The sequence below is a fragment of the Phascolarctos cinereus genome, unplaced genomic scaffold (assembly GCF_003287225.1).
Source record: "Phascolarctos cinereus isolate Bilbo 61053 unplaced genomic scaffold, phaCin_HiC Scaffold_1;HRSCAF=81, whole genome shotgun sequence".
Lineage (NCBI taxonomy): Eukaryota > Metazoa > Chordata > Mammalia > Diprotodontia > Phascolarctidae > Phascolarctos > Phascolarctos cinereus.
Window position 1 is genome coordinate 102,997,236 of NW_027555514.1, and position 26,675 is coordinate 103,023,910.

General features: G+C 41.0%; 1 protein-coding gene across 2 annotated transcripts in view; it reads left to right on the forward strand.

Moving 5' to 3' along the window:
- Positions 1-26,675, forward strand: part of DENND2A (DENN domain containing 2A) — a 118,569-nt gene that overhangs the window by 1,406 nt on the left and 90,488 nt on the right. The window lies entirely within an intron of this gene.

Genomic DNA, 26,675 nt, shown 5'->3' on the forward strand with positions numbered 1-26,675 from the left:
TAACATACTAACTACCTTCTAACACCACTTAGTTATGTTTCAGGGCTATAATTTAACAGATTCTTTGTAATAATGAGCTACGTCAGCAAAGTAAGTAGTATAGTAAGTAGTGTCTTTTTTAGGATTTTTATTATGCAGCCCTGGAACACTTTGTTGTCACTGAGGTGAGGTACAACAGGCAGTTAAATGCTGCTTTTTTTGGGGGGGAGGTGACAAAGGCTCTGTAGTTTTTTGTGTATAAAAGATACAGTGATGAAAACAAAACACAGCCATTAGGTCTCCATGAGCTTACATTGGGGGGAGGGGGCAGGGAGATATAGCATGTAAACAGATGAGTAAATATAAGATAAGGTGGAGAGCCCTAAAAGCAAGGAGGATCTGAAGGCAGATCCTTAAAGAAATCTAAGAATTCTAAGATGGAGAGGTGAAATGTAAAAGAATGAATTTCCTTTCCTCATCAGCCCAAAGTGTCACATACATCAGTCTTAGACTGAAGACTGCTTTGGAGCTGGGTCCTGTTGGATGAAGAGAACAGAATTTTGAAAGTCGTGGCTAAACAGAGACTTTACTCAGAAAAGCGGTCGTGAGAGGACTGAAGGAGGGGGAGAGACTAGCCTCTTGCACTTTGGGAAATATAAACTCTAAATAACAGGAGGATTGAGATTGTTTTTAGATTAAATGTGTGCAGGTAAGGGAAAAATAGAATGGAATCCATATCAAGGAAGCAGATAGGATACTTTCAGCCACAGGAGTTGAACAGATTGTGTGACATTTAGGCAACACATTTGGGTCTAGGTTTTTTGGCCACTGAGGTAAAAAGGATAGTGGTTCTGGAATTTTCATTTTTCAACAACCAAAAATATGAAAATTAGTTTGCATGAATAAAAGTCTTCACAGAGATAAAGAAGGAATTTGGCATACATCTTTTTAAAAGGGTACAGTGACATAATGGATACTTTCATCTTCACTGTGACCTCCAGTTCTGTCCTCTTTGCTCTGCCTCACTTTCCTCCCTTCACAGTCTTGACTTTACAAGTTGACTAATCCATCATGGTTTACTACATTTTGCACCCTTGACTCTCTACTACCATCATGCCCTGCCAATTTTCAGCTTGAATCATCCGTACCATCCATCTTCTCCAATCCTTTGGGAATCTAAATCATAGGATTAAAAGATCCTATGTCCAATCACCTAGTCTAATCCCTCCATTTTACAGATGAGGACATTGAGCCAGAGAAGTGAAATGACTTGGTGAAGGTAGTCCCACCACAAATTTGTTAACTCAACTGGGCTCTCACTACTGCATGCAGTCTTTTTGTATTTCCTTGATTAATGCTGTCCTAGTCTCCCCAGTTATTTTTTCAAACCCCTTCTATTCTCATGCCACACCAATCTTAGATCTCTCTCTGCTAACAGACTGGAGACCATTTGTTTTGAATTTTCTCATCTCCCTTTTGCCATACGTCAAAACTCTATACATCTCTAAACAAATGACTCCCAAATCTATATATACAGCCCTAATCAACCATTCTTCTGAAATTTTTGCACTGCTCAAGAGTCACCTCCAATACTGTGCCTTCCCTGGTTTTCTCTACCTCCCCACTTATTATTTTGTATAAATTTATGTAGGTGAGGCAGTGGATGAAGAGCTCAGACCTCATGGTTTTGAGGACCAGGGTTCAAGTGTCACCTCTGATACATACTGTTTTCATGACCCTGGTCAAGTCATGTAACGTCTACATGCCCTATAAACCTGTCTAAGACTGTAAGTTGCATAGAAGGTATTGATCTGTACTGATAGAAGTTGTTTATAACCAGGAACTTCCTACATGCATTAAAGTCCAGGTTGTTTTTTTAAATACTCAATTTACTTATCTGTCTATATGTTCTATCTCTCAATAAAATGCAAGTGCTTTGAGGGGAAGTACTGTTTGGTTTTTGTCTTTGTATCCCAGGTACCTAGCACAGTGCCTTGTACGTAGTAGGCTTTTAATATGTGTTTATTGAATTGGAGATAAACTTTCCAACCAGATGATTATTATTTCCATAACCCTTGGTAAAAGACAGAGTATGATATCATACTTCAATTCATTGAAGGCATTCATGGCTGTCAGGGAGTCGAGCGTCAGTGCTGGTTCATAAGCAACAGGAAAAGGTAGGTCAGGAAGAACTGGAAGTGGAAGTGAGGGCAGGCCAGCAAGGGCATAGCCTAAAGTTCAGTATACAAGAAAGGCGCCCAAGCTTGGGGGAAGATGATCTTCTAGTGACAGACAGTGGAATGATAACAAGTACCACAAATCCGTATAGTGAACTGAGGCTAGCATCTAAGGTTTCAGGGCAACAAGGGGGAACAGATGTTGGCATAAAAAGAAAAGCAGTGAAGCTAAGCCAGAGAGAAGTAAGACAAGGCAGAGCAGAGCATGTTGCAGGGGTCTGGTGACCTTGGGTGGCTTTCCTTTTATTCTTGTGGCCGTGTACTCCCTGCGCTATGGGGGTTTGGGAAGGAGGGGAGATGTTTGGGTTGAGCTGCCTGAATTCCTGCAGTAGAATGTAGGCTCCTTATAGGCAAAACCCAGTTCTTTTGGCTCTTTGCATCCATGGTTCCTGGCACAATGTTTGACACACAGTAGGTACTTAATAAATGTTTGTTTAGTTGAACACAAGGAATAACAGAGGGATATGATAAATGAAAGTTATGCCTTTGACAGTAATAACAATAATATGGTTTTTAAAGTTTGCAAAGTGCATTATAGTATCTCTTTATATCTTTTAAATGGATATATTTTATATATCCACATATATTTATATGTAAATGTATGTATATATGTGTGTCTGTATACATATGTAAAAATAGTTGTCGTTCAGTTGCATCCAACTCTTTATGACCCTGTGGACCATACTGCATCAATTCTTTCCAGGGGTTATCTTAGAAAGTTAGTACAGTGGTTTGCCATTTCCTTTTCCAGGAGATTGAGGCAGACAGAGGTTAAGTGACTTGCTTAGGGTCACACAGCTAGTAAGTGTCTGAGACCAGATTTGAACTCAAGCTTTTCCTGACTCCAGGACTAGTATTCAATATACTGAGCCACCTAGTGCTTCCGTGTGTGCATGCATGTGAGTGTGTGTGTGTATACACACACATATACACATACTTATATACATATACACACATACGGTTACAATTATCTTGGGAGGTAGGTGCTATCAATATTCCCATTTTAGAGATGAAGAAACTGATATTGAGCAGTTGTCACTACCTTCTGAACAGTTCCTTCTCCCTTACACAATGTGTCTGTCAAACCTAAAGGAGACCCTGACAACATGCAAGATATGGAACAGATTAGGAAAGCCTAGGTCAGTGTCAAGCAGATGTATAGTCTAAGGGTACATGGCAGGGATACAGATCTAGAGTCCACATCTAGCCATAAAGAGGAGAGAATAGAACCCAGACTGGGAGACTCAGGATAGCATCTTAATGTCTGGTAAGTCAGCCCAACCAAGCTATGGTTTTTGATCCCCAAACTGGGGCTAAATGCGCTTTCTTGGTGTGGGATGAATAAGGACTAATATATTTTTTAAATAGGGTCATAGATTTAAAGTTGGAAGGGACTTTCGAGGCCATTTTGTCTAACCCCCTGCCCCAGTGAAATTAACTGACTTGCCAAAAGTCAGACATGACAGAAGTGGAATTGGAATACAGGACCTCTCAGTCCAAAGCCAGTGCTTTTTCGATGGGTGCTGTTTGCAAGACCTGATTCTGCAAGTGCTTATGGCTTGTACTGGCAGAATAATGAAAGGACCAAGCTCGCCACAGAGTTCTGCCAAGTTCGAACACCAAGATATCACAGTCTGGGCACTTTATTTGCTGAAAGCATAAATTAATACAGAGATAGATTAGGGGTTCTTAACCTTTTATGCATCATAAACCTCTGGGGCAGTCTCATGACACTTATGCAAGACCCTTCTCAGAATAATGTTTTTAAATTAATAAAATATAGAGGATAAAAAAGAAAACTAGTTCTGTTGAAATAGTTATCAAAACATTTTAACAAGCAAAACAAAACAAGTCCACAGATGTGCTGGCGTCCCCCTCTTCCCCTTACCCAGAGCCCCGCTTCTAGATGAATTGATAGTTCTCATTCATTTGACTATTGGGTGTCTTGAATGAGACACCTGACAGTAATTGAATCAACTTCAATTCAAAATCAAATCACTGCCAGGTTCCTACACTACAGATCTTTTCTATTATTGGCTAAAGAAAAACACATAAATAAGTTTTGGATACTTGGCATCAGAAGCTTTAGCAACCAAAATGAGCAAATCTGATGTCTACCATGAGATTGGTTTTTAAGTGAGCTTCCAACCTCAGTTAAAATCAGATGGGAAGCTGTAAACAAGTGTGCAGAAGGCGCTTCAGGACAGCAGTTCTTAAGATGTGAGTCTTAAGTGGCACTAGTGTCATATGGGCTTGACATGGACAGAGCCAGTCGTAGGCAAAACTTTGAAGCAAGCTGAGTTTACTCTCCAGTTCCCTCTCACCTTTCAGTACTTTTCTCTTCCCTCCTGGCATCCATGGTTATCTGTTTTCCTTGGACGCTATATCACACGCTGGACCTCTCTCTCCCCTCTACCTCCCACTAAAACTTTCCTCATTTGTGTCTGAGTTTTTATCAAGGTGGAGGGATTCTAACAATATAATTTTTTTTTTTTTGGTGAGGCAGTTGGGATTAAGTGACTTGCCCAGAGTCACATAGCCAGTGAGTGTTATGTGTCTGAGGCTGGATTTTAAACTCGGGTCCTCCTGACTCCAAAGTTGGTGCTCTATCCACTGCACCACCTAGCTGCCACCTAATTCTGTTAAAAGGTGTAAATGATGTACCAGATTAATATGTTATACCTTCCAGAAAGGTTTGCATTTTAACTGGGGGGGGGTAGGGAGTGGGGGAAGTACCTGATTAAGCCAGTGGTTCCCAGTCTTTTCAGTATGAGGATCCCTTTTTAACAAGTACTCTTCCAGGGGCAGCTAGGTGGTGCAGTGTACCAGCCCTGGATTCAGGAGGACCTGAGTTCAAATCCAGTTTCAGACACATAACACTTACTAGCTGTGTGACCCTGGGCAAGTCGCTTAACCACATTGCCTAACCAAAACAAAAATAAGGACTCTTTCTCTGTAGTGCTATTAGTATTCACAATTATGAAAATCCAAAGTACTACCAAGTACTATGAATTCAGAAAAAATTTTACATGGATTCGTATTTCATTATAATCATAATCTTCATACAGCTGAAAAATAATGATACTTATATGTGAGATACATTATTTATTCAGCCTGTGGAAGTATGTTTGCTTTTTATACTGAGTCATTTCATGGAGTAGCTAGTGCTGTTTTTTACCTTTCCGAGAAAGGAAGTTTCAATCCTTGTTCTGATTTAACATTTAGTTCGTTTCATTATTTACATTTCAAAGCAGCAAGTAGAGAACATCCACTTTCCCAAACATATGCCATGAAAAAAAGAAAGCATTTGGTACTTCATAATTTTCCCCAAAAGTTCTAGTACTTTTAATAAATATGAAGCCAAAAGTCAGCGAGGTGGTTTTATATAAAGATTTGTTTTTTACTTGTTTGTTTGTTCATTCATTAATCATTCATTCATTTAAAAGACTGGCTCTTCCTTTTTGGACAAGACTAGAACTGACAGGAATGCCCCACTCCGTTTAGCATGGGAGTTTTGACCTGTTCCATTTCTGACATAGGCCATTCTCTCATTCTTAGGGAGTCTGGTGGCGCCTCCCTGCTCCCTGGGGTTCACCACAGTAAGGCCAAACCTAGTACAGATATCTAATCACTTTAGTCCACTGAAGCTCAGAACTCCCAAATTTAAGAGATCCATCGGCCTCAGCTTCCCCTGGTAGCTGGAATTCCAGGTACATGGAATTATAGGTGTAACCCACCATGAGCAGTTTGCAGGTTTGCTTTAAAGAATCTTTTCCTCATTGAGCACAAATAAAGCTTCAATAACTAAAAACTGACACAACCCCCATTGTACATTTTCAGAGTTGGAAAGGACCCCAGTGGCCAACTCAGTCCTGAAAAGGAGCCCCCTTTATGGTATCTGCATCAAAGGGTCAGTCAGCCTTTGCTTGGAGCCCTCCAGTGAGAGGGAAATGACTGCTCCTGGAGGTAGCCCGTTCTACTTTTGAAGTTTTTCCAAGATTAAATTTGCCTCTTTACAACAGGATATCTGTTGTTTCCTAATTCTGTTTGCTGGAGCCAAACAGAACCTTTCTCATTCCTCTTCAAGGTGACAGCTGCCTGTTCCCTCCCCCCCACCATTCCTCCAGGCTGCCCATCCCCAATTCCAGCACTATTCTTTGTAAGATATGAACCACTATCCCAAGTAACCTCCTTTAGCCTTCCCTGGTTTATCAGTGTCCTGAAGATTCCACAGCCCCATTATTCATGCTGCATATTTTATTCCTAATTAAAATCAAGATGATAATGCTTCATGGCCTTGTGAATTTTTGCATCTCTTGCATTAACTCCACAGGTCCCTGCTGGGTTCCAAGTGTTGAGAACTGCTACTTTAATCCAAAACAGTGAATTTTCAGTTGTGGAATTGTATGTAGGTACTGCAGGAGTCCAGTTGGAGAAGTGTTTTGGGATGGGGAGAGAAAGAAGGCCTTCATGCTACTTTACAAATCATACTACATTGTAATAATAATAGCCCATATTTATATAGTGCTTTACATTTCATAAAGCACTTTATATACATTGTGATTACCTTGTTTGCTCAAATAGACAGCTACCTATTTTGCCTTTGGGTAATGCTGGCCGGAAATGTGAGGACATGAGACAGTCTCTTTTGTCTCTGGTATGAATCAATAATATCTTTATCACCATTCTCATTGGTGTCTCTTTGAAAATAGTGCCATTCTTCCCATTTTAATAGGATTAAATGCCATCTATGACCCAGACAAAGATAAGGCAGTCCCCGACCTCAAGGAAACAGCATGAATCAGTCAACAGACGTTTATTAAGCACTTCTGTGCCAGGCATTGGGAATACAAATACAGTGCACATAGACAAATAACAACTAAGTGTACAAAGGGATTTCAAAGGAAGAGCAATGGAGAGACGAGGTCGAGAGAGGTGGAACGTAGGAAGTGGCCCCAGAGCTGAGACTTGAAGGGAGTTGGGGAGGCCCAAAGGGCAGAGGTGAGGAGGGAGAGCCTTCCAGGCTCGGCACCCGGCCTGTGCGGAGGTACAGAGATAGGAATGTTGTGTAGAGCAGCAAGTCAGTTTGGTGAAAACACTACCTGTCAGGGGTTGTTGTGTGGACTCAATCTGGAAACTTTGGCCAGGGCCAGATTGTAAAGAGCTTTAAATGCCAAACAGAGAGGTTTGTGTTTGGTGCTGGAGGCAACAGGGAGGGGTTGAAGTTTTTCAAGCTGAGTAGTGACATGGTCAGACCTTTGCTTTAGGAAAATCATTTTGGAGGTGAGTGGAGGATGGCATGAAGAGGGGAGAGACCAGAGGTAGGGGGGACCAAGTAGAAGGCTGCGGAAATAGTTCTGATGAGGGGGGATGGGGTGAATTAGGGTGCTGGCTGTGTGAGGACAAAGAAGGGAATAATATATGGGGGTAGAGTTGATAAGAATTGGCAACTGATTGAGTAGAGAGGAAGAGTTGAATACAGAGGAATGACTCTGAAGTGGAAAGATGATGGTGCCCTTCACTGGAGGACTTGGAGCCATGTTATATAGCATCTTTTGCCCAGAGACAGAAAAATTTGGCGAACCAATGCTGTGGAGTCGTGGTTCTCAAATTTTTCCCCTTTATACTGTTTAAAACTATTTCAGACTCCCCAAAGACCTTTTGTTTATGTGGGTTATATCTACCAATATTTGAGATGAATATTAATACCTGAGATTAAAAAGTATGTTATTATGAAAATAGTTTTGATCTCACACAACCTTGAAAGGGAACCCTGAATCATACTTTGAGAACTGCTGCTTTGGAATATTGTTGCACTGGCCTAATCTGATATCATTTAAAATTTGTATTCTCTCAAATCCCTGTTTCTCACCGCTCCCAAACCAAATTGTTCCAGAATCCTCAAGAGTGGAAAACCTCAACTCTTATGAGGAAAATAAAATTTGTAAAGGTTATACAAGATGAAAACATTATACTTGTGGTGGGTGGGAGGGAAGTCTCTCACATACACACTGTGGCTGGGCTTTTCTTCTATTTCCTTTGCATGATTCCCAAATGGAAAGATTGACAAGCACATTTTTTCCTTTAAATTATATGGAGCAAAAGCAATAATAAATTGAAAAACCAGAGCTCAATTTCAAGTTTTAAGGTTATAATATATACACATGTGTGTATATACCCTTTGGGTGTTTATGTGTGTGTATATACACACATAAACACCCCCCCCCCACTGTTTCTTGCTGGAAAGCAGCATGAGATAGGGGAGCCACCTTTATCTCTACTGGATCCCTCATCTGTGCCTGGAGAATCTCTGAAATGTTCCATCTACCCATCTTTCATCAGCAAGACACTTTATAATTTTACCTCCACATATGGTCACCTCCAGCCTCAGTTTTTCTTTCTTTGTTGTTGGTTGGGATGGCCATTTCTAGGACGGGCTAGGCAGCTTTGTGTAACTCTGGAGCAGTAAGATCACACAGAGCCATCATCCTATGGACCAGGGAGGTTAATGTCTATGACTTCTTAATCTTCTAAAAGTGTTCGCGCAGTTTTAATCTATTAAAGCTTTTGGGACACGATGTATTTAGGCAGAAAAGTCCCTAATGCTATTCCTAACCTACCACATCTTGCCCTAAAAAAATCAAAAGATAATTAATGCTGCTTTTTCCCCCAACAAAGTCACACAGCTAGTAAGTGTAACAGCCCAACATAGGACTCTATGAATAACAACTTCCTTTGTGCTTCCAATGTCTTAAAGTAGGGAGGGTAGGGTTACTGTTTTATAGATGGCCTAACTTCGACCCAGAGGGGTGAAGTGACTTGTCCGGAATCACCCAGCAAGTCAAAGTTAAAAACCTAGGTCCTGTGATTCCCACCCTGGTCTGGTGGAAAAGAATACTGATGATAGTTGTGGAGAAAGTTGTTTTCCTGTGGTTTGGTTTGGCAAATTTGGACATGGTTCAGGGGTGGGATAGGATGGAAGACATTCTTAGAACTCACACAGTACGCAGAAATATTTAGTTACTCCTCTGCAGCCAGGAACTGTGACAGAGGAAGAGACCAGCAGCTTATCTGATGTAGAATAGGGGAAAGACCATTGGACTTAGAGTTTGGAGAGCTGATTTTCAGGCCAGGTTGGTCTCATTGGCTGTGTGACCTTAAGCAAGTCACTTAACTTTAACAAAGACTCTTAATTTCTAATATGAATATTAATTTCTAATATGGTAAATATTGATAGATATAACCCACATAATCAAAAGCTCTTTGAGAAGTCCTCAGTAATTTTTAAGAATGTTAAAGGGTCCTGAGACCAAAAAGTTTGAGAACTGCTATTCTTATCCATAAAATGGAAAAAAGGCCTACCTTTCCTACCTCATAGGATGGTTGGGAGGAGCAAATGAAAACAGGAAAGTGCTCTGCAGAGTATTATACAAATGTAAGTTAGTGTATCTTGGTCAGGGGCCAGGGGAAGAAGGCATGACAGAGCTCTCCTGAACAGTTTACAAAACTCTTAACTTTCTCTATCCCTCTTCTATCCCCACTTAAGAAATATGAGTCTGTGCTGGCTCTTCAGGGCTCTGCAGGCTTCTTGACTCGGTTCAGTAGTACAGAGAGCATTGGATTTACTGTCAGAGGCCTTGTGCTGAAATCCTGGCTCTGTGTAAACTTAAGTAAGTCACTTCACCAACTTCCTCCTTTGTGAAATGGGGCAGGGGACTTGACTAGATCACCTCTTGAGATTCGTTCCAACTTGAAATCTGTGATTTTATAATCCTTATGCTGTAAGTGAGATAATTTGTTCAAGTTTGGATTGAGGGGGCGGGGGGGGGGGATGACGGACTTCTGACCTCCAGCTCTTACTTCCCATTCCTCCCACAGTTGCTTGCTCAGTCTTCCATGGAATCTACTGTTCTATTTCACTATCAGTGGTTGTGTTATAAGCTCCCAGGACATCAAAGAGTCACTTTTGGTCATTGTTTAGCCCTCAGCTGGACAGAGGCATCTAATGGAGTGAAAAGACATCAGAAAAGAGGAATCCTCCTAGTGCAGCTCAAGATAAACGGGCCCAAAATAACCATAGTGGAGATAGCACCCCCATTCTGTAGACTTGGCAAGGAGGAGAATCCATTTACTGCTGTTACTTCTGGCAGACTGGTATGGCAGCCCAGCTTACTGATGGAGGGCAGAGAGGATTGAGATGGCATCAGAGAAGGGGCCACAGTGTGCATAGAAGCTCTTACTGACAGAGATTTTCAACATCCATCAGGATTACATGTCAGTCAAGTATTAAGATGTTTGAGAAAGAAGGGGGCTGTTTTTAGTATGCTTGCTGACGGATCAGTTGAAGAAATATCTGCCAGGTGAGGATCAGCTTGGCATAGTGGATGGTCAGTTGGCCTTTGAATCAGGAAAAATCAAGTCTCAATTCTGATCCATACTGCCTGGGTAACTCTGGGCTAGTCATTTAACCTCTCAATGTCCAAGGTAGCTCTCTAAGAAGATAAATTGCACTGAACGTGCCGATCTACCTATGGAGAGGAGTGCTTAACTGGAATTCCTTACACCCATGAAATCACAAATCTAGTTTAAGGGAAGAAAAAAAAATAGCTCCTGGGAGACCAAGGTGAGGCAAGAGAAGGGGAAATTTTGAGGATGATTAGTAGATAATAATAATTTACACTAATAAGTGTTTTACATATCTGATCTCATTTAAGCTTCACATCAACTCTGTGAAGTAGGTCCTATAAGGTTAATTATCCCCATTTTCCTGGTGAGGAAACTGAGGCTCACAGGGGTTATGTGACTTACTTGTGGTCATGCAGCTGATGTGTCCCAGATCAGATTCAGGTATACTGTACTCGTGATTTCCACTTCCTCATTCAGTCTCTCTAACCTAACCCTCTGTCTCTCTAATCAGGCTCTCTGCCCTATAATCACCAATGACCCCTTATCCGAAATCCACTGATGTTTGCTGTCATCTTCCTTGACCTCTGCAGCATTTGAGACTGTTGACCACCACCACCTCCTTTTTCTTCTTCTTCTTCTTCCCCCCATTTTTCCTCCCTCCTCCTCCTCCGTCTCCTTCTCTAAACTATCAATTCTTGGCTCCTTTGATGTGATGTGTAACTGATTCTGCTCCTAATTTTTTCCCTTTCATGGAGCCTGATCTTCCGCCCATTCATTCAGACACTTTGGATGGAATAGCTACTGTGCTGTCTTCTGTGCCAGGCTGTAGTGAAACAAATGCAGGCTGTTTGAATCCCTTCACGAAGTGGAAGGAGGCTTGTCTGAGGTTTCACGGATAGGGAGAGGGTAATAGCAGTCCCTTAGCTGATAGATTGCCTTGGCCAGTCAGAGCTCATTCTATGTCCAGCTGTTCTGGGGAGGGACCCCTTCAATCAAGAACTCAAGGGACTATTGTTCAAGTAGTGATTTAAATTGTCTTTCAGTCCAAGTAGTGACTGAGATTGTTAAAGGGATAGACAGTGTAGCAGAATGCCTCCTTTCTGAAAGGTCTGTGTTGAATTTAGAGGGACTCTTATCCTGACTGTAAATAAAGCAGTGGGTTTGAGGAGAGTAGTTTTGACCCGGAAGTAAGGGGTACCTTTGGAGCGGAGCCAGAAAAGAGCTTGCTTCCTCTGGGACCAAGTGGTCTAAGAGAAAAAGTTCAGGTATGCAACTAGGGTTCCTTTAAAGGTTAGCGAGAAAGTAATAAAGGGAAGAGAGCTGACAAAAGAGTGTTTGCAAAACCCTTTCGGACTTGCAAAGTGTTTTACATACAATAACTGATAGGACCAGAAGATAGTTGATCTCAAATTAGAAGCCGTTTAGTCTAACTCTGTCATTTTACAGATGTGGGGACTATGGCCTAGGGGTTTAAATGACTAATCAAAGGTCACACATTAGGTCCTCACAACAATACTATGAGTGGGAGTTGTTTTCAAAGGCTAAATTTTTATTTTTTATATATATATATATATATATATATATATATATATTGTATTTGTATACATCTATATAACATATATATCTATACAAACTATAGATGCATAAATATATGCACGTGTCTTTATATGTGTATGTGTATGTATATATAACTAGATATATCTGTGTCTATATATCTTACCTAGTTCATGCATAGTTGAAATATCAAGTTTCCATCATAGGGGTATAAGATTGTGTTGTGCTGAACAGAGCTGAGTGGAGAGAAGACCTCAGTGGAAAGACCAGGATTGCACTCTGGCATCTAGAGCCTTTCACAACCTGGCTCCCACCTACCTTTTTAGTATCATTTCCTCTTTCCCCTCCCCCCATTTTCCACTGCAGTCTAACCAGCCTGCTATTCCCCATACTGGCCATCCCATCTCCAGCCTGGTTCTTTCCACACCTGGTTCTCCATGTCTGGAACATCCTCCCTCTTCACTTCCAACTAGTAAGATTCCTCGCACAGCTCAGACGCTGTCTCTTAAGTGAGGCCTTTTTTTAATCTCCCCCATTATTAGCACCCTCTACCTTTTGAAATTACTTTCTGTTACTTTGTATTTATAAGAATGTAAGAGCAGGAACAGATTTTTTTCAGTCTTCTCTAGCCCCAGTTCCTAATAATACAGTGCCTTACTTTTTTTTTAAACTGGGATGTCTGATTTCAGGATGTAGGGAGCTATCTGATGAGAAAACTCTCTCTACCAATACAAATCACACATGCCCTGCAATTTATAGTTTTAGAAAGATGCCTGGGGCATAAGAGGTTAAATGACTTATCCAGGACCACACAGCCAGTAGGTATCAGGGTCAGGAGCTGAACATAGGTCTTCCCGACTCCAAAGCCAGCTGTGCAGTAGGAAGCCCAAGTTTGTTTAATTACATTCTAAGAATATCTGTCTAGAGGCAATGGAAAGCTGTCTATCAGCAGAGAAAATGGTAGTTTGTGGAGGGAGGGCCTTTGCTGGGTCATGGATTTTATAGTTTGTTATTTGATTTTTTAAATCATAAATGAAGGGCTTTTTAAAATCTATATTCTATTTTCTTATTGCACTATTTTTTTTCAACCCTTATATCCAGGATTCCATTGGTGCAGGCCCACCCTCTAAATCAGCATTTCCGTGGCTTGTGAAATTGTTCCCAGTTCAGTGCTAGCTATCTGATATTGCTGGACCCATGAAAAGAAGAGAATAAATACTGTAGGCTGCTGTTAGCAATTAAGAACTTTGTAAATGCTTTCTGACAGTCTGACCAGTGTGAGGGGGAAAGGAAAGGATTGTGTTGAGGTGTATGTTGAGGCTAGTGTGAGAGAGTGGGACTTCCCAGATGGAAGAGTGAAACCAGTGAAGTGAACACAGGTACTAATTCAGTCCTTAACCTCTCTCCTGGGGCTGAGGGAGGGGTTCAAAGGAGGTCCCTTTGGTCCTGGCAGACCATCTGAGCTGAAAGGAGGCAGCCCATAGTCACAGTCAGTCCTCCCCATGAGAATGTCTAGGTTCTAAGAAGAGGTAATTGGAAGGATAGTCAGTCTCATCTCAGCCCTCTCCCTGGTGCCTTGGGTTTGGCCAAAGAGCAGCCCAAATTTCAGTCCCTTGTCCAGGATTAGGACAGAACATAATTCACTGCATGCCTTAGCAGAAGGAGTAGAAACAAGGCTTTTCCCTAGGAAGATTGCTGATGCCTTCTGCCCAAGTGTTGCTGGCTCTGAGCCAAGGGTGGAAGTTTTCTGTTCATGGAAAGAAAGGGGAAAAAAAAAGGTCAGGGAGAAGGTTGGACAGAGGGAAATGGGAGGGAGGAGAGAGGAAGAGAGCAATGGAGAAAGGGAGTGAGAAAGAGAAGAGTTCCAGAACAGTACAGCTGGAACTGGAAAAGGGGCACCAAAAAACCAAACACAAAATGACCTGAAGGTGTGTTGTGTCTAAAATGTTTGGGAACCATTGGACCCAAACAAGTGTGTGTCCCATGGGATGGATTAAAGTTACTATTAAAGCCGCATCCTCCATTGCCTAGTGACCAGGGCATCTCTCACAGAGCTTGGGGCCCCAGGGACGATCACAGTATATGGTTTCCCGAGCATGCAAGTGAAGATGAACGTCCAGAGGAGTCCTAAGCTGCAAAAATGATGGTCTAAGGAGTGTGTATGTAAGATGGCAGTCCAGTTTGCTTTGATGATGAGGTTCGAGAAGACTTACGTATTTCCAGTCAAATTCACAAATTTGCCGTTTTGTGCTTAAGCTTTGTCCTTGTCTTCAAGGAGTTTAACTGAGGAAACAAAACTAATGCAAAAAATTAAATAACAATACAAGAGTTAAATAATCCTAAAAGACACCCAGTAAAAAGCTTGCCAAAATATGAAAGAGCATCTGTTTTCAAACTTTTTGTTTCAGGACCTCTATACACTCTTTAAAATTATTGAGGCCTCCAGAGAGCTTTTGTTTATGTGGGTTATATCCATCAATATTTATCACATTAGAAATCTGGCTAAATTTTTAAAATATTTATACATTTTTAAAATGCAATAACAAACTCACTTCATGTTAACATAAAACCCCCCTATTTTCCAAAACTAAAAAACCTTAGTCAGAAGAGGTACATTGTTTTACATATTTCTGCACATCTCTTTAATGTCTGGCTTAATAGAAGACAGCTGGATTCTCATATTTGCTTCTTATATTCAATCTGTTGTGATGTATTGTTTTGGTTAAAGTATATGAAAAAAATCCAGCCTCACCCAGATAGGCAGTTGGAGGACAGAGCATTATTTTAAAAAGTAAATAACACCTAAGTATTATTATAGAAAGAGTCTTAGCCTCTCAGACCCCCTGAAAGGGTCTTAAGGACCCCCGGGGTCTGTGGACCATTCTTTGAGAGTACAGCATTCATTGAAAAATCAGTTTTACCCAGTGACCAATCATGGCTTTCTGGTGAAACGTGTGTCATGCCTCTATCAGACAGGTTGTGAAGTATAGGTATGGGATGAAGCATACATGTTCAGACCTGGCCGGGGGTTAATTTGTTCACAAAGACTTGAGCTGGGTTTTGCACAGGGTTTGAATAAGGGCCTACCAGGTGGGTGGAACAGCATGAGCAGAATCATGGAGGTGGTAGAGTAGGTGAATGAACCATTTTCATGGGAGCAGATGGTTTTGGGGAAACTGAGTAGTTGGAGATGAAGGACCAGATGATATAAGGGTACCGGGTACCTCACTATAGACTTTGTATTTTATTCAGCAGGCAATGAGGAACCATTAGAAGACCCTAATTAGGAAAGTGGCGAGATCAAATAGAGTTTTGTTTGTTTGTTTTTGGGAAAACCAGTCCCACTATGGATACAAGATAGGCTGGAGACAAAAAGATTGCCAACTGGATCAGAACTGGAACACATTGCTGGAGGGTGATATCGTTCTGAGCACAAAGGAGTATTGTTATGCTAAGCTCAGGGCACAGCCTGCTTCATAGGCCTTAACTCTAGAAAACAGGGTATCTCCAAAATATTTTGACAAGATCACAGCTAAGCGACTGTGGTAATAAATCAGATATATATTGATGAGGGCCTGAACTAGCATTGGGAACAAGAAAAATGAAAGGGAAGGGAGCAGAATTCAGATCTATTGAGAAGGAAGAGTCTGTAGGACTGGTTGACCAGTTAGACTGGGGAGTCAATGAAGAGAGGAAGGACTCAAAGGTAAGTCCAGTGTTTCAGCTGTGGTTTCCTTTGGGAGACTGGTGGTCCTCAAAACAGGAAAAGGGAAGTAAGGAGGGGGACCACTTTAGAGAAGGTGGAGGATAAGATGAGCTCAGTTTTAGACCTCCTGCATTTAGGGAACAGTGGGACCTCCAAAATATATATGTCTACCAGGCAGATGGAAATATGGGAGTAAAGTTTAGCAGACAAATCAGGGCCTAAGAGACAAGTATGGAAGTCACCTATAGGCAGGCCATAATTACAGCATGTTGCATCTCCGAAAAAAGGTGTTCAGAGGGGGCAGCTAGGTGCTCAGTGGACAGAGTACCGGCCCTGGAATCAGGAGGACCTGAGTTCAAATGCGGCCTCAGATACATAACATGCACTAGCTGTGTGACTCTGGGCAAGTCACTTAACCCCCCATTGCCTATCCAAAAAACAAAACAAAACAACAGCAACGACAAAAAGGTGTGCAGAAAGAGTAGAAGGTTAATGATCAAATGTGGCCTTAGACACTGGCTGACTGAGTCTCTCTGGGGGTCAGTTTCCTCAGCTGTAAAATGAGAAGACTGGACTTGATGGGTTCTGAATCTATGAGTTTATGATTCCGAGAGATTTGAGTTCTAGTCCCAGCCTTACCGAGATGTGTGACCGAGGCCAAATCACTGGACTTCTTTGGAGGCTGGATTAGATAATCCCTTTGGGCATCATTTTTATCTGTTTGGAAATCTCTCTATCTTCTTGGTCATTTGCCAAATTTTTTCTTAGTCCTCATATATTCTTTTTCTTTTATCCCCTTTTCATAACTTATTTATAAAGCAATTTAAGGCCTATGGTTGTCCTACTCCACTTTTAAAAAAATTCATCAAAACTTTTTTCTGTTTTTTTAATGAGTAAAAATCTATTTTCTCTCCCCATCCTCCCCATTAAAATTTTTAAAAAGCAAACAGAATTCCAAATGAAAACATAAAACTTTGATAAATGGAAAATGTCTTTTAAAGAAATTCCATTGCAACAAATTTGCCTTGTAAAAATACGAGTAGTCAAGCAAAATAAATTCTTACATTGGTCATGTCCAAAAATATGTGCCATAGATTGGATCCTGAGTCCATCTCCTCCCTGTCAAGAGGTGGGTAGCAGGTTTCATCATGGGTCCTCTGGAATCTTGGTTGGTTATTGTATTGATCTGAGGTACATAGGTGGCAAAGTGGCTAGTGTGCTAGACCTGGAGTCCAAAAGAACTGAGTTCAAATCCTACCTCAGACAGTTCTTATCCATGTGATCCTAGGCAAGTCATTTAACTTCTTTCAATCTCTTCTCATCTACAAAATGGGTATAATAATAGCACGTACTTCCCAGGGCTGTTGCAAGGATAAAATGAGATATTGGTAAAGCTCTCTGCAAACCTTAAAGCACTGTAAAAATGTTAACTATTGTTAGTATTATTATTGATCAGAGCTCATAAGTCTTTCAAAGTTGTTTGTCTTTACAGTATGGTTATATAAATGGTCTTCCTGGTTCTGCCCATTTCACAGGCATTTTTATTTATATATATATTATCAGAAAGACTGAAAAGAATGACTCAGAAAGATATCACTAAAGGAGATGTTCACCAAGATCAGAAGTTGAGTGGTCTTGTGACAGTGGGGCAAGCCATCAGACCTAGCCAAAGATGTCCTGGACCTCGAGACCAGGAACCAGTCCTTACAAGGAGCCTGCCGGAAGGGGGGTTGGCATTTTCTGTAAGGAAATGAGCTTCCATAAATAGATTAATGTATAGGAAAGGAATCACAAACTGCCATGTCCTCCTGTCAATTCAGCTCTTCCATTGGACCTTCTAGACCTTGTTGTATCTTGCTGACCTGATAGATACTCCATTCTGCCTGGCATCTTTTTATTTTTTAAAATTTTTTGGACCTAAATAAAGAAAGGAAGCCAGTGTTCTTGTCTCTGTAAGTGTCACTAGATTCAAATGGTAGGCAGTGGAAAGTGTCAGAAGAAGGAAACTTCCATTGGCATCTCTTGGAGAAGATAGGGACAGATCATTGTATAGCCTTTTTTTATCCTCCTAGGCTCCAAATCATTTCCAGGAGTTGCTTAACTTCTAGGCAGGGCTGGTGTGTGGATCCAGAGAGAGACATAGGGTGGTAGAGCCAACATGTGGTATGGCAGAAAGAGCTCTGGACTTTAATCTAGCAACACTTATTAAATGTTTTGTGACCTTAGGCAAGTCACTGTCTCTCTCTGAGACTCAATTTCTTTATTAAATTCAAATAATAATCTTCATAGAGTTTTGAGGGAAGCTTCTTTTTGTAATCTGTATAGCTCTATAAAAATGAGAACTGTTTGTTTTTATTAGAGATTTTAGTCTTTAGATCTCTAGAGAAAGGGATGCTTTTGATTTCCTATTTCCCTACAGACAATAGATTCCTCTGTCTAAGGCTTTGTTAACCCTTTTTGCTTCCTTGAACAGGAAAGTAAGAAATTCTCTTACCTAAATGATAAGAATCAGTGGTTGTTGTTTTTTTTACTTAAGAAAAACCATTTTCCGTTCAGTCCTATCTTAACAAACTCCAAGGACTCATGGGTCTTTCCCCTGGCTTGATTTCATTGAGGCCAAAAGAGAATATTACTATGGTTATGGTAGAATGGAGTCAAAGAATAGTTTTTTTCATCTTTCTAATCCCCTCCCACCTTTTCTGACTAGTGGTCTTCTATAGCTGTTCAATTTGAAGGGAAGCCTCCAAGATTTTAAGGATAAAGAGCAATCTAAAAACTGTGAACAGTAGCTACTCAATTAATCGGGCTTTCCAAGAGCGATTAGAGATGATATGGTATAATGGGAAAAGTACTGGATTTGGAGTCCAAGGTCCTGGGTAAGAATCTCAGCCCTGTTACTCACTACTTGTATCACCTTGGGCAAATCATCTTACCTCTTCAATTTGATGATCTGTAAAATGAGGGAGTTGGACCATTGGAGGGTGGCAAACTACATCTAGAAAGCTAAATCTGGCTTTTTCCTGTTAATTTGTTTATAGTTAATTTGTATAGAGAGCCAGGAATGATTTTTACATTTTAAAAATAAATTTTACTGTATTTATGAGTGTAAAAACTATTCTTCACTCACCAACCTGTGCAAAACCCCTGGACTAGATATTTAATATCCTTTGCAGCTCTAAATTCCACAATCCTAAGATTGTAGTTAATAATGCTTTTTGAAGTAGGCTCCTAGTGATATGGTCTGTTGCCCCAAAAATAAATAAATGAATGAATGAATGAATGAATGAATAAATAATGAACAAAAAACCTATTACCAGAAGTAGAAAATAGTACAGTAGGCACAGGAATGTGTTCTAGGACATAAAAAGAGATTGTAATATAAACTTACTCCATATGAGCTGTCAGATGAGATTTGTCTCTAGGATACTTGAGGCAAAGAAGCTTGGTATTGACTTGAACTCAGGCATGGAAAAAGAGGATGAGGGAAGGGAGGAGTAGTCATAGGGACTAATGTGAAAATCTGCCCATCCCAGCAGCTCTTGGGGATAGACATCTTAGCCTCTACAGCTGGGTCCAGGTCCTAGGGTCCTTTCCCCAGTGGTTTCAGAAAGCCCTTGGTTGGGCAGAGGGAAGAGGCACTCTGCACCTTCTTTCTGACTCCTGCAAAGAAACAACCCCATACACGTAAGCAGAGGAATGGAAAAAATCCTGGGAATAGAGAGCTGTGAGCAAGGGCAGTAAGGTGGAAAGGTGGGGCTGTGTCTGGGAGCCAGCATTGGAGCCCCAGGCATGAGGCTGCAGGTCAGAACCCAGCCAGTGGCGCTGGGAAATAGGAATGTGAACAGAAAGCCTGAGTCTTGGGTATGGGGCAACAGAGAAGCAAGGCTCTTAAACCTACGGACTGACAAATGAAGATCTAGAGCTGTGTTCCAGTGAGGCTGGGGAGCCTTGTCCAGAACTATATCTGAAACGAGGATGTGCATGAGACTTAGCCCAACCCCCGAGAAGAGGAAAACAAAGTCCAGGTTCTCTCTGCATGCATTTGCTTTGGCTGTCCTTCCTGCATGCAATGCTCTGGCTCCTCACTTTCACCCCTTAGAGTCCCTGGCTACTACAAGACTTAGTTCAAACCCTACCTTCTGTTGGAGGTGTTTAACAGCTAATACTTTCCCTTTTAAGCTGCCTTCCATCCATTCTGTGTGCATCCTGCGTACACCTAGATAAATTGTCTGTGCTCTCCTCCATTACCCCTTAAGGGCAGGAACTGTTTTCAATTTTTTCTTTGTGTCCCAGTATTTAACAGCCATGCATGACACTCACAAAGCTCGTGATGAATGCATGTTGAGTGACTGAGTCCAAGAGTTTGGGGCATGGGCCAGTTTCTAGCCAAGTGTTGTCACTTATGCCTGCGCAGAAGGAAGGGAAAGTGACCTATTGCAAACTTCCTCTCTTCCTGTCATCAGTTTCAGTGTCTATGTTAAAATGGCATTGCTTTTAAAAGGCAGTTTCTGTTGATCAAAGCTTTGCGTTTTTATTTAGAGTTTGTTGTTTTGTTTTTCCTTGAGGAAATTAGGGAAAAGGTACAGGCCTGTTTGACTTCTGAAGACAGATTTTTATCTTGATCTGGATCTTTGTAACTAGGGTACTTATTTTGATGACCTGGATTTAGAAGCTTTTAATTGATTACTGGGGGTATCTTTTGTGCCTCTGCTTTTGATAAACTTTTTCTTTCTGGTGCCGGGGAGTTTCAGGGGTTGGCCTTTCAGAAATGAGACACATATTTTTCCCAATTTCCCCACTCCAATCCATCCTCCCCACTTGGCTGTCAAATGATTTTCCAAAAGCACAGGTCTGATATGCTTTGTTTAGTGAAATAATGGCTGAGGAGTTTGGGTCATCTCCCCTGGGTTCCCATCAAATGCACCAATTATCCAAGACTGCTGAGGGGGTCTGAGTATCCACCTGTCACCGTGAAGTCTTACAGAGGGTGTCATACTGTGCCTCGATGGTCATAAGGGTGGTGTGGTAGTGATGAGGCTAGGGAATGAGGCACTCAAGATGGGGCCAGAAGGAGGAGGAGTACACTCACATCAATGTGCTGGTCTGTTATCGGGAGTCTGGCCCCCTCTAGTCTGAAATAAGGCGCACTGATTCATGAGGCATCTAGAGGAAGAAGTAGGAATTCCCTTTGACCTGGCGCAGGTCACTGCTTGTACAGCTCCAGCGGCTTCCAGTGGCCTCCAAGGATTAAATATAATCTGTCTGGCCCCTTCTTAGCATCCTTAGTCACCTCCACATACTCTGTGATCCAGTGACTCTGGCCTGCCTGCTGCTCCTTGCCCCTGATCCCCATCTCCCAAGTGCTTCCTCACCCCTGGAATACTCTCTCCACATCTCCACCTCCTGCATTCTCTGGCTTCCTTCACATCCCAGCTAATGGCCACCTTCTGCAAGAAGCCTTTACCACTCCTCCCCCCAGACCCCCTATATATCCTCTATATAACTTGTTTTTACATAGGTGTGTGCGTGCGGTTTCCCCCATTAGACTATAAGCTCCTTGAGAGCAGGAACTGTTTTTTGCTTTTCTTTGTATCCATGACACTTGGCATAGTGCCTGGCACTTTGTAATGCTAGGTGACTGACTGACTTTTTTTTTTTTAAATAGGCAGTTGGGGGTTAAGTGACTTGCCCAGGGTCACACAGTTAGTAAGTGTCAAGTGTTTGTTCTGAGGCTGGGTTTGAACTCAGGTCCTCCTGACTTCAGGGCCAGTGCTTTATCCGCTGCACCACCTAGCTGCCCATCTGACTGACTGACTTCTTAAGGTTTCTTAGGTAACCTTTCGTGGAAGCTTTTTGAAAAGTCTAAATAAATTAATTCACTGAATCCCCCTTTCCAGATGATACATCATGTCAACAGGCATAACTTCATGAAACTTATGTGAAAACTAGGTTTATTACAAGAGAAATGAACATGCATGTGGAACCCAAAGAGTGCACAATCCATGCAAAAGTTTCCATTTTTATAACAGCTGCACAAAGGAAGGAGGAGATACCAGAAATTTCCACCTAAAGGGGTGTGGTATGGGAGGGGGAAAGGTGCAATCAATGTGGGAAAAGGGCAAAAGTCCTCCCACAGGGGAGGAGCAAGGTGATGGCAAAAGCCACATTCTTTTCCCTTGGGAACTGGTAGACCATGAATATATGATTGTCTCTTTATCTACAAGGGTCCCAGATGTACTAGCCTAGTGCAGACTGTCTTGACTCCCAAGGACACATGGGGAGTCCAGCTTGGGATGCTTGTAGGGAGGTGGGAGGAAGGGGCTCCATCTTTGACACATCCAGGGCCTCCTGCATACTCTGGGTCTAGTGTTTGTGGAATATGGCAGCTCAAAAAGACAAGTTCAAGGGACTCCTTAACGTGTAACATCTCCTCAGAGAACTTAAGTCGGTTAGTTAGGCATGATTTGACCTTTCCTTCTATGAGTTACACCTTGCAACTTGATTCAGGCCATCAGCATGCATTTATTAATCACCTCTGAAGGGTCAAGCACTGTGCTAGTCCTTGAAGATTCAGAGACAAAGATGAAACTCAGGGAGCTTATATTTATTGATCAAGTCAAGTCAACCAACATTTATTAACCCTTACTGTGTGCCAGGCAAAGAAAGGCAGAAATACTCTCTGCCTTCAAAGGGCTCACAATTTAATGGGGGAGAAAAAATGCAAACACCCATGTACAAATAAAATATACACAGCATAAGCATTGGTTAGTGATTTGTTAATTAGTGATCTTACTCTTTATTAGATTTCACAACCTAACTTAGTCATAGAAATCCTTGCCTCTCTGTTCTTCACAAGAAGTGACAGTGGTCAGGTACCTGATAGAGAACTGTTTTAGGTGCTGGGAATATAAAGAAAGTTAGTGACAATCCCTGCTGTCAAAGTGCTTAGATTCTAATGAGGGAACCATATTATATGTGTGTGTATACAGACACAGTAGATGAAGGTAATTTAATAGGAGGGAAAATAAGATAAATACAAAATAAATACAGATAATCTGAAATGTAGTCTTCAGATTCTATTTCCCTGCCACTGTGGGCCATCAAGTTTAATGATAGACTTCTTTAGAAGAAAATCTGGAGGTAAGAAAGTAAATCTAGAGAATTTAATCAAGTTGTTTCTATGGTTCTGGAATTGGAAAGGGTTTTAGATGCTTTCGAGTTTGGAAAGTTGTGTTTTCTAAGGCAGTCTTAGAAAAGATTATCTTTTATCCTCCCTCTCCTTACCCCCAGTTTTTACCCATCAAAATCCTACTCATCCTTCAAGGCCCACCTCAAATGCTAGCTCTTCCATAAAGCCACCACTTACCACCACAGCTGGAACTGAGCTCTGACCACATATGGCCTTGGTTTCATACCATTCACATGGTACTTTAAAAGGTACACTCTCGCTATTTGTGCACAGCTTATGTGCGCTATAAGATTATGAGCTCCTTCAGAGCAGGAACTGTATCTTACGCATTTTTGTATGCCAGTGCAGTGCTTTGCATAATAGGTACTCAATAAACATTGGCAGAACAAATGAATAAATTAAATGAATATTTGCCTCAGTCATCCATCACTGACTATCTCTATTTGCTTCTATGGAAACATCTGCTCAGAGCTGTGATTAATATAAACTGGGATCTAAAAATTGGCACCCCTCGATGGTCACTATGGAAATGGAGATAATGGGAATAAAGTATTGCTTACCATCCAGCTTGTCGAGAGACAGTGGGGTAAGCAGTATAGGTCGTCAGCCCAGCTGGGCTTGGGCATACCATGTGACTATGTGTGGAGCTGCTAGGTAACACTGGGGTCTTCCAAGGGACACCACAGAGCCAGACACAGACACTTATGAACAGTAAGGCTAAGTTTAAATTTTGGCTCAAAAGCAAAAATTGGGGAGGGGAGATGGGGGATGCAGAGTGTGTATGTACTAAGGGAGTGGGAAAGAACAGTGTCTTCATAGACACAATCAAAAAGCTGGGCTGGTTGGAGGCATTGGTGTTGATATCTCGCTGGGGACAAGCATAGAAATATAGATGTGCAATCAAAAATATATTTGTATAGTACCAACATAGATATATACAGCAACCCTGAAGAATTCAAAACATTGGACTTGAAGTCAATAGACCTGGGCTCTTTTCCCTGCTAAGAAAGTTACTTCAACATCCTTATGCTTCCCGGGTTTCCTAATTGATAAAATGAAAGTATTAGATTAATATGGTCTCTGAGACCCTGCTCTACTCTAAGATTTCATAATTCTAAAGCTGCATTAATGTAGGAAAAATCCAATTATCATTAATTCAAAATTTTTTTTTTTATAGACTGGAATGTGTTTACTATTACTGCAAGTACATGGGCCATTGACCCAGGCTTGGAAATGTATCTGACAGAGATTTTCATGATGATGCTGTTTATTTGGTAATAGGATTTAACACACATACTTAGAAGAATACTCATATTCAGATGGTTTTATCTCAGTTTAAGCAATAGATATGTTTCTCAAACATTTAAAATTGAATGTGTGTGTGTGTGTGTGTGTGTGTTTGTTATCAGAGTATTAAGAGACCTAAGCCCTATAGTTTTAGAGGAATACTGATGGGAAGTCTTTGCTAAAGCAAATAATCATTTTTAATGTGAATAATCACTCTCTAATTTATTTGTTGAGAGGGTTTAGATTTCCATACGTTGGTTTTTCCTTAAAAGTACACATAGATACGAACATAGCAAACAGAATACACCTACACATACACAGAATTACACAGTCACATAGACACAAAACTGTACATTCGCGTATGCATATTCTCAACTATCGGCATCAACGAAGCATTCACTGAGTACTCATGAGCTTCAAACTGCGCTTGGTGCAAGGAAGGTACAAAAGATGAATAAGACCTATTGCTTGTCGGCTTACAGAGAACTTGAAGACAAGCTGTACATACATAAATAACAATTAGGGAGCAACACTCTTTAATGTGATATTCAGACAAGGAAGTGGCTAGAGAAACATTCACAGAAGCAGAGTTAGACAGTGGCTTAGTAATCCTGGTGGTGAGGAGAGAGATGAAGGAAAGGCTAAGGAAAATTGAGAGGATAGTGGTTTTTATTAAAAAATCAGAAAAGTTTTATTATTAAAGTTTTAATGACTAAAATGTTTAAGATGCTTGGTACTTTTAGATCTGTGATTTAGTTCCTAAGATGTGGGCACAAACTCAGCACCAACTACTTTGTCCTTTTTTCCTCCTCTGCAAAATAACACAGCTGACATCTAGCCAAAGGAAGCATTTCCACACTGCAAGTTATTCTGTGGGGAAAAAAGAAAGCAAAACATTGTGAAACGATGTATGTATTTCCTTATGCTAGCAGTATGACCCTTGTATGTAGGAAGTGTTTCTATGGACATTGAAAAAATCTTCATGGGTGTAAGGATGGAAAATTAAAATGAAGAAAGTATGAAGCATTCTTTCCATCCTTAAGAGAGAAGCATCCTCCTTCTGCTGCTGCTATTGTTTCAGAAGGGTTGCTCAGTTAGCATCCTCAAAAAACACTAAAATCATAAGCCGATATCTAAAAATCACTCTCAGAAGATTCTTCATAAATGCTCAATTCTTCAAGGGATCTGTAATCTCATTAATTATGCCCTCTACCAGTGCAGATTGCAATTTATCCGTACCTTCTCAGCCTATATAACTTTTGTCCATATCATTCTATGAATAATATTCTACAGGGGTCTACCCAGTGTCCTAGAGGCCTCTAAATCTCCTAATGTTGTACAAATACCAATGGAGGAAGTGCTACCCACATTTGTGGATATGCTTAAGAAAAGATAGAATAAGCTCTCCATTTAAAAAAAGTATGTAGTTCGTTTTTACATCACCTTTATTTCCAAATGTATTGTTTTCCACTCCTCTATTTAGAGAGCCATCTTTTGTAACAAAGAGTAAAAAAGGAAGAGGAAAAAGGTCAACAAAACTAATCAGCCCATGGATCAAGTCTGACAATATTGGTAACGATTGGCACCCATCATCCCTTCCCCATCAAAGAAGGGAGATGATGCTTTCTCTCCTCTCTTCTTCAGGGCCAAGCTTAGTCATTATGAACACACACCATTCAGTTTCCTTTTTATGTTATTGTTATTTTTTCTACTTACATTATTGTAATCATGTATATGTTGTTTTCCTAGTTCTCCCTTCATTCTGCATCAATTCATATAAGTCTTCCCATGCTTCTCTGAAGCCTCCATTGTTTTTTATGGTACAGTAATTGACTAAGCTCTTGAAAGAAGCCCTTCTTATGTAACAGCATGTTCAATAAAAAGGCAGCCTGGCAGGAAAATTTTAGATTATTATGACCATCTGTAATAGGAACAGTCTCCTCCCTGAACCCATGCAAGTTAAACTTGGTTTTTCCTAAAAGGTATCAAAACCATCTTTGATGTTTGATTGGTTTGGGGGAATAAAGGCTCAGGTTGTTGACATCACTTCCTGGATGTCTGGGTATGAGTACAAAATAGCCATGTGGGGCCTTATGTGTTCTCTGGTGCTCGTTGGATTATAATCGGCAGCCCATACAAAGGAGCTTTCCTCAGCTGAACCATCATAAAGTGTCTTAAATGCCCATCCTTATTGCATAGCCTTCTCTTGCTATGGCTAAGTAATCTCCTTTTGTTAACTGTTCAATTCCCTACAAGTATCTCATTTTATTCTAACATTGAACCTAAACTATCAGAGGACTGGCCTGAGGCAGGCTTA